General features: G+C 39.7%; 1 long non-coding RNA gene across 3 annotated transcripts; it reads right to left on the bottom strand.

Moving 5' to 3' along the window:
• Window positions 2,924-6,102, bottom strand: LOC110431401. 3 transcript variants are annotated; one of them, XR_002448898.1, is made up of 5 exons: window positions 5,870-6,102; window positions 3,617-3,763; window positions 3,448-3,537; window positions 3,290-3,357; window positions 2,924-3,216 (listed from the first exon to the last, which is right to left on the bottom strand). It is a non-coding gene; the product is annotated as an uncharacterized LOC110431401 (long non-coding RNA). The 3 variants fall into 3 exon arrangements; XR_002448899.1 differs by lacking the exon at window positions 5,870-6,102 and adding an exon at window positions 3,834-4,747 and having other exon boundaries at window positions 3,290-3,321; window positions 3,398-3,537; XR_002448897.1 differs by lacking the exon at window positions 5,870-6,102 and adding an exon at window positions 3,834-4,747.

Below are 7,118 nucleotides of genomic sequence, written 5' to 3'. Positions count from 1 at the left end.
GAGCAGGATTGTAGTGATGACAGTATCCATGGCACATATAGTGATAATGATATTGACATGAACCCTAAAGACCCAGAAGATAATGTGTACTCTCCAGAAAATTCTGTTCAGGTAGCACTATACCTCTCTTCAACATGCTTATATGTGATTCTATGTTACTGCAGCCATAAGAATAAGAACAACATAGCTCTTATTTCTATTTTATTTGCTATAATATAGTATGTAAGCACATGCTAATGTCCTAAATACTATGGTTATAAATATGCAGGAGCCACAGAACCAGAATTGTAGTCAAGTCAACAAGGATTGCTTGCGCTCATCGTTAACACGTGAGCCAATGGTTGCAAAGGTATGTTACAGTTAAGTGTCATCTGCTGTTACATTTTCTATTCCTACTCAGAAACCTTGATGCGCTGTTTTATTATGTGCACAGTGCATAAGAGAATATCAGACAGATCAACTATTACTATGCTTTATGAACTTGCTTGTGTTGTCCATCTAGCATTGTTTAATTATATCACAAATTCGTAAGTTTGCCACTAGAAAAAAGGGTAGTCTAATTGTGCCAGGAAGCAGCTTCATTTTCTTTGTGAATGAACAGGAATGTGTATATTTATCTTTTGGCTGCAAGATCGTTTCTTGACAATTGGCATGCATCATATGACTATTGCGTGGACCCTTTCTTGAAATAATAAATGTGTTTCCTTAGAAAATTGTAGTTGAGAAACACTGCTTGTTAGAAAAAGGAGTTTTGGAAGCTTTGTCCGAGTACTTTCTATTTAGAATATATAATGTATAGTAGGCAGGGCAAGTTGAGGAAAGCCACAACTTGCCACTAATTAATTTAGCAGGTCTGTGGATGTCCGTCAATTCTGCTCAATTATGTTATGTGAAATTGCTGGCTGATAAGCCATGGGTTAGGCAGTCATGCTATACACTTCACATGACTAAAGACTTGCTACTACTCTGATTATGATAATTTTGGAGGGAATCTGGATTTGAGATTAAATTTACAGTCTTGTTGCAACTCTCAATACAAGTTGAAAACAATAGTCTGCACTAAAATTTAAGGAATATTTATGTTCATTGGCTATAGGCTTGCTAGACTTTTCTTGCATGGACCGAAAACTCCAATGTGCAATATGGTCTGAGATGTGCTAGATTATGAAATATAGCCATCTACATCTATTTTGATTATTATAAGTTCAAATTGGGTGCTACATAACCCATGTTATATGTCACAGAATTGAGGATTCAACTATGACTGCAGGTGGCACATATTGACAATCAAAATCAAGCTGATAAGGGTTTTGAAGACTTAAATTTACCACGTGCTAGCATAATGACCAACTTGGTATGTCTTTGTTTTCTATTATTGTAATCGTTCATGGTATGGCTGAAGTTGCTAGATCAATGATATGGTTTGAATTTGTCTATTGCAGGGATCTCACAGAACTAAAGCTCCAGTTTGTAATCAATCGGGATCGGTATGTATTTGTTTCCTTATTTTGAAACTAAATTAATTACAAATTTGATGACCATGGCTTTATGTTTTGCAAAATGGTAGAGCCAACTGGAGGTGTATCTTATTTCACTAAGAAACCATTGTAAAGTCGTGGCCAAAGGAAAGTTAGTGACTCGTGATAGTACTCGAAGCATTGCTGGCAGTGTGCTTGGAAAAGAATATGTTGGGGTTTATGTTGATGCCCTTGACAGTGGAAACAATGGAGATGAGATGTTACCTAGACCGTTCTATTCTGTGATAACTATGAAGGATGCTATTGGCTTTGTTATTGCTTGGCCCCGTTCGCATGTAAGTTTTCTCTTATATTAATAAATTCTTTATGATTTTGTAATTTTCTAAAATTGTACTTCACATCCTCTCATTATAGGTTAAACAACTTAAAAGTTCAACTCAAGCCAGTACAACCTTGGTATGTTTCATTCTTGTTATATTCCTTTCATTAGAATTCATGTTTGCCAACTCAATCTCCTCTTATTTTGCAGCCTGATGGAAACATGTAACTTGATGTGGATGGAAAGACAAGCTACAAGTTTCAGATAACTCGACAAGTTTAGTGAATAAGATAGATTTTAGATGTTCCAGAAAAATATAGATATTTGTATGATACCACTTTTCATATGCTTCTTTATGATAGGTTTCTCTTTGAGTGCACTTTAATGAGTTATTCTATCTTATTTTGTAAATACGATGGATTTTTCAATGCAATGACTCCATGATTCACTTTCTTATTATCTAATCGTACAAATTCATTTGTGTTTAAATTTGTAAAGGTCTCTTTATTTTTTCAAGTAGGTCTCTTTATATGTGTATATTTTATATGATGTTATAAAATAGTAATATATAATGCTTTTATATTAGTAGACACGAAATATAAATGAATATAAAACTGTCTTTATATTTTTTGAAACGCAAAATGATATTACTAGATAATGTATCTATACTATTAGACATGTAACATAAACGTATCTACTCAAACGTCTCTATACTTCTTAATACACAATATGACGTCAAAACAAAAACGTGACTACATTAGTACATACGTAATATAAATGTGTCTATTAGAATGTCTCTGCACTTCTTAACACGCAATAAAAAATTGTTACATAACGTGACTATATTAGTACACACATAATATAAATGTATCTATTAGAACGTCTCTACAATTCTTAGCGCATAACGAAGCGTTACTATATAACGTAACTAGATAAATAGATACGTTATATAAAAGTATCTATAAAAGTGTATCAATATGTGTAGGCATGCTATTAATGTCTCTACAAAATATATCTTCATCACCTTGACACGCTTAATAAACTCGTCTCTATAAAGTCCTGACACGGTCCATGCGAAGACGCTTCTACCACGCTTTATAAAAACGTGTCTATAATCTTGTAGAGATGAAATAAAACGTGTCGAACATATAAATAAAGCGTCACTACAAGGGGTATTTCTAGTAGTGGATACAAATGTGTGGTCACAATTCAACCAGCACAAGCAACAGACAAAATAGAAACAATAGCAATACACAGATTAGAATGTGGCCAGGAGTACTACAGAAAGTTCTGGTCCCCATTCTGGCGCCCGTTTGTCTTCAGCCTGAAATTTGAACTGGGCGCCACTTTGCGGCACTATAAAGACTCGAACAATGGCAGCCTTCCCCCATTCTCCGAAGTGTTACAACCTCCATCAACCTGCAATTCATTCTATCAACCATGCTCATTGATCTAAACACAGCACCACATGAAGGAGATGGAGAGCCCCTACCTGATCTAAATGCTGCACCAACCTCCATCAGCCTACAATCCATTTCATCTTCAGCCATGCTCCTCGATCTAAACATAGTTTTAGGGAAAGACAGTGAAGAGCCCTTACCAGACCTAAATCAAGAGCTTGCTGATGATACAGGACATGAAATCCAATACCTCCAGGAAGATCAATTTCATCTCATTAATGAAGAAGTGCATCCACTCATAGGTCAGTCCCACTATCTTCAGAAAGAGCAAGACGGTGCTCTGCAAGCCATAGATCGTGAAGGTAACTTTTCTCTCAATTTCATTACTAAAAGCAAGTACTTATTTTCTGTGAACATACCTTTCAGCCATCAATGACATCTCCCACCCTATTGCAGTTCTCGCTGTTGAAGACGGCCATCAACAAGATGGAGGTATCAACTTTGATGCTCCACATGAACAGGATAATTTTGACATCAATTTAGAAGCTGCCGATCACCAACATGAGCTGCAACAAATGATCAGTAAGCCTCAATGGAACTTGCATTTTTTTCTTAACAATATTTTGCTACTGCTACCTCACAACTTTTTTTGCTGCTGCTGTCTCACATTTTTTTTTGTAGACATGATCGAGGACATGGACGACTATGGTGTCTACACTGATGCTGTCGACATAGTTTTTGAAGAGGAGGAGTTGGAGGACTCTAACGTTGAACAACATGAACATACAAACACAAATATTTCACGTAAGTGTAGAAATTTGACGGACGCTCAAAGGCAACAAATATATGAAGCATTGCTTGAGAGAAGCAATCATGGAAAATTAAAAAAGAACACTACAAAAATAGTAGCAGACATGTTTTAGGTGAGTAGGTATCAAGTGCGTGGTGTTTGGCGAAGAGCTAAGCAGTGTCGTGCACAAGGCAGACCAGTAGATGTCAGATCACGGAGAAAGAATTGTGGCCGCAAAAGGTTACAGATTGATCTATCAAGTGTTCTTGGAGTTCCCTTGCATAGGAGGAGGACTATACGATCTCTAGCTAAAGCTATTGGTGTAAAGAAGACCACCCTGCATAAATGGTTCAAGCAAGGCCTACTACGCCCCCACTCCAGTACACTAAAGCATTATTTGAGGGAAGATACTAAGAAAGATAGGCTACGATGGTGTATTTCCATGTTAGATGAAAAGACACTGCCTATTGAACCCAAATTCCGTGATATGTACAACATCATCCACATGGATGAGAAGTGGTTCAACACCACATCTGACATGACATATTATATGCTTCCTGAGGAGGAGGATCCACATAGGACTGTGCACAATAAGAATCGCATTGGCAAAGTTATGTTTCTGTCAGCAGTAGGAAGACCAATATATGACGATGCAGGTAATTGTATTTTTGATGGAAAGCTAGGGGTGTGGCCATTTGTCAGAAAGGTACATCACACACTTGTTAGACTTTCATTCATAAGTTTTTATGCTAAAAATTTGGGATCCTTACTTGGTTTCATTAACTACAGGAACAAGCAAGAAGAAGGAGTCGTAACAGAGGAAGGGGGGTTGAAGTCACCAAACCTATCAATGTAGATCGGACTACTATGAGATCATATCTGATCAGTGAAGTTTTGGGCGCTATTGTTCAACGGTGGCCACGAGAACTTAGAGGACAAACCATTTATATTCAGCAAGATAATGCCCCTTCACATGTGCCAGTAAATGATGAGGAGTTTAGGATTGCTGGGGCACACACAGGGCTTGACATACGACTCATCAATCAACCTTCTAATTCCCCAGATTTGAATGTACTCGACCTAGGATTCTTTAGTTCTCTTCAGTCCCTAACCTATGACATGATCTCTAGGAACTTGGATGACCTGATCGCTAACGTACAAAATGAGTTTGCTAATAATGATCCAGACACTTTGAACAGAGTGTTTCTGACACTACAAGGGTGTTTGATTGAGGTGATGAAAGATGGCGGAGGAAACAGGTACAAGATTCCTCACATCGACAAAGATCGACTGCAGTCATTAGGCATGCTTCCTAGAGTACTTGGTTGTGACAGAAAGCTATATGAGGATGTGCTGGCATCGCTGGGAAACTAATTGTATCGTGTTTGTTGTGATTTTGGGAATTTTGGGAGCCTAATACAGTGGTAATCATGTCTGGTAATGCTATAAATAAAGCAGGGGTCCTTGGTCATATTCAGCATGTATACATGGTAATGTTAATCATCTGTGGCACTGCTGTAAAATAGAAGACCTTATAATGTGTTGTGGTTTATGCGAAACCAGAGTTACTCAGGTCACTTGTGTGAATGACTTATTAAAATCATAACAAAACATAAGCAGTCGTCAGCACACATCTACATTGATTAACATTTATTAAAATACAGCACACTCCATCAGTACACTAACAGTAGTTCGTCCTAGTACACTAAAACCACGTTATGTACAGAAAGTGACAACATACACCTAGTACATATAACACTTCAGGTAAACAAAGTGAGAATGTACACTACATCATCCACAAGCATCCTGGCACCAAAAGAACATCATCTAACCAACAGCAAATAAACTAGGGGGCGGGGGTGAAGAAATTAGGCATCATAACCTTATACATGTCGATGAAGCATTCATGGTATAAAGGTTCCATCTTGCAAAGCACCTTGGCCAGGAGGGCAGCCACTTCTGGGTGCAGGTCCTCGCCAAGAACCTTTTTGGCCAGGCGTGCAGCTACCTCCGGCTTCATCTCCACGCTGGCAGCCCCATCCGCGGCCACCGTAGGGGCCATATCGACGTCGGCAGCCCCGTCTGTGGCCATCGCAGGGGCCAGATCGACGCCGATTGGCCCATTCACGGACACCTCAAGGGCCTCCTCTTCGTCTTCGGAGTCAGGGACGTACACGTCGCCCTGGGAGTTGAAGCGCAGGCCAGCCCTCTTGATTCGGCACCCGCAAACGTAGATCCACGCCTCCTCAGCCATGTCGGCGCTGATTGGCTTCACTGCTGATTCGGCGGCGCCTAGCTTGACGAGGTCGCTCATCCCGCCGCGGGGCTTCATAAGGTCAGCACCGATGGCCCCGGCCATCTTGCCACCTGCACGCATCCTCCGCCGGCTACATCGGCGGCCGCCTGCAGCCATGGTCACGCAGCAACGAGGCTTGAACGGATGGGAAGGTGTGCCAAGGACAAGGGAACGAGAAAGCTCGCAGGTGTCAGGCTCGGAGGAGTGCTCACGTCTCGCGAGGCTCGCAGGTGTGGATGGGCTCCCTCGATGGGAATTATTTTTCGATTCCTTTTTTTCCTCTGCTCGATTGAAACGTGTGGACAGGAGACTCCGGCAGGTTTGCATTTTTTATTATATCCATGCGTGTAGTACAGTCCTGATCTGGTAGCTTCGGATGCCATCGAGACCTTTTATTTGGAGATTTTTTTGAACATCAGAGGTGAAGTTAAATACAGATGGAGGGAGTAGTTCTTAGCTCATTATTCATACCCTTTCTATTCAAAGTGCTTTGAGATTTATTTTTGAAAATATCATAAAACCATAGTGTCACTTACTCCTCAATAGTAAGAGAATTCCTACCACAGCCATATATGTTCATACCTTGTTCAAAACCCTTCTATATATGCTACTTGTACTTGTGTTGAGTTTAGTCAAACCTTGTGACCCTAGTTGAGAATTATGTCATAGTCCCAAGATCAAGATCACACGCACACCACATATATATGCTGCTTCTACATTGGAAGTACGCAAAAACATGCCATCCATTTCCACCATATAGATGCTCCATGTTTTTTTAGAATATCTCTCTCTAAGTATTGGTTATAAGATGAGACACAAAGGCTATGCTTAGTAA

This window comes from Sorghum bicolor, chromosome 10 (genome assembly GCF_000003195.3).
Source record: "Sorghum bicolor cultivar BTx623 chromosome 10, Sorghum_bicolor_NCBIv3, whole genome shotgun sequence".
In the NCBI taxonomy this organism is placed as follows: domain Eukaryota; kingdom Viridiplantae; phylum Streptophyta; class Magnoliopsida; order Poales; family Poaceae; genus Sorghum; species Sorghum bicolor.
Note: the sequence above shows the minus strand (reverse complement) of the source record. Positions and strands in the feature narration are given on the sequence as shown.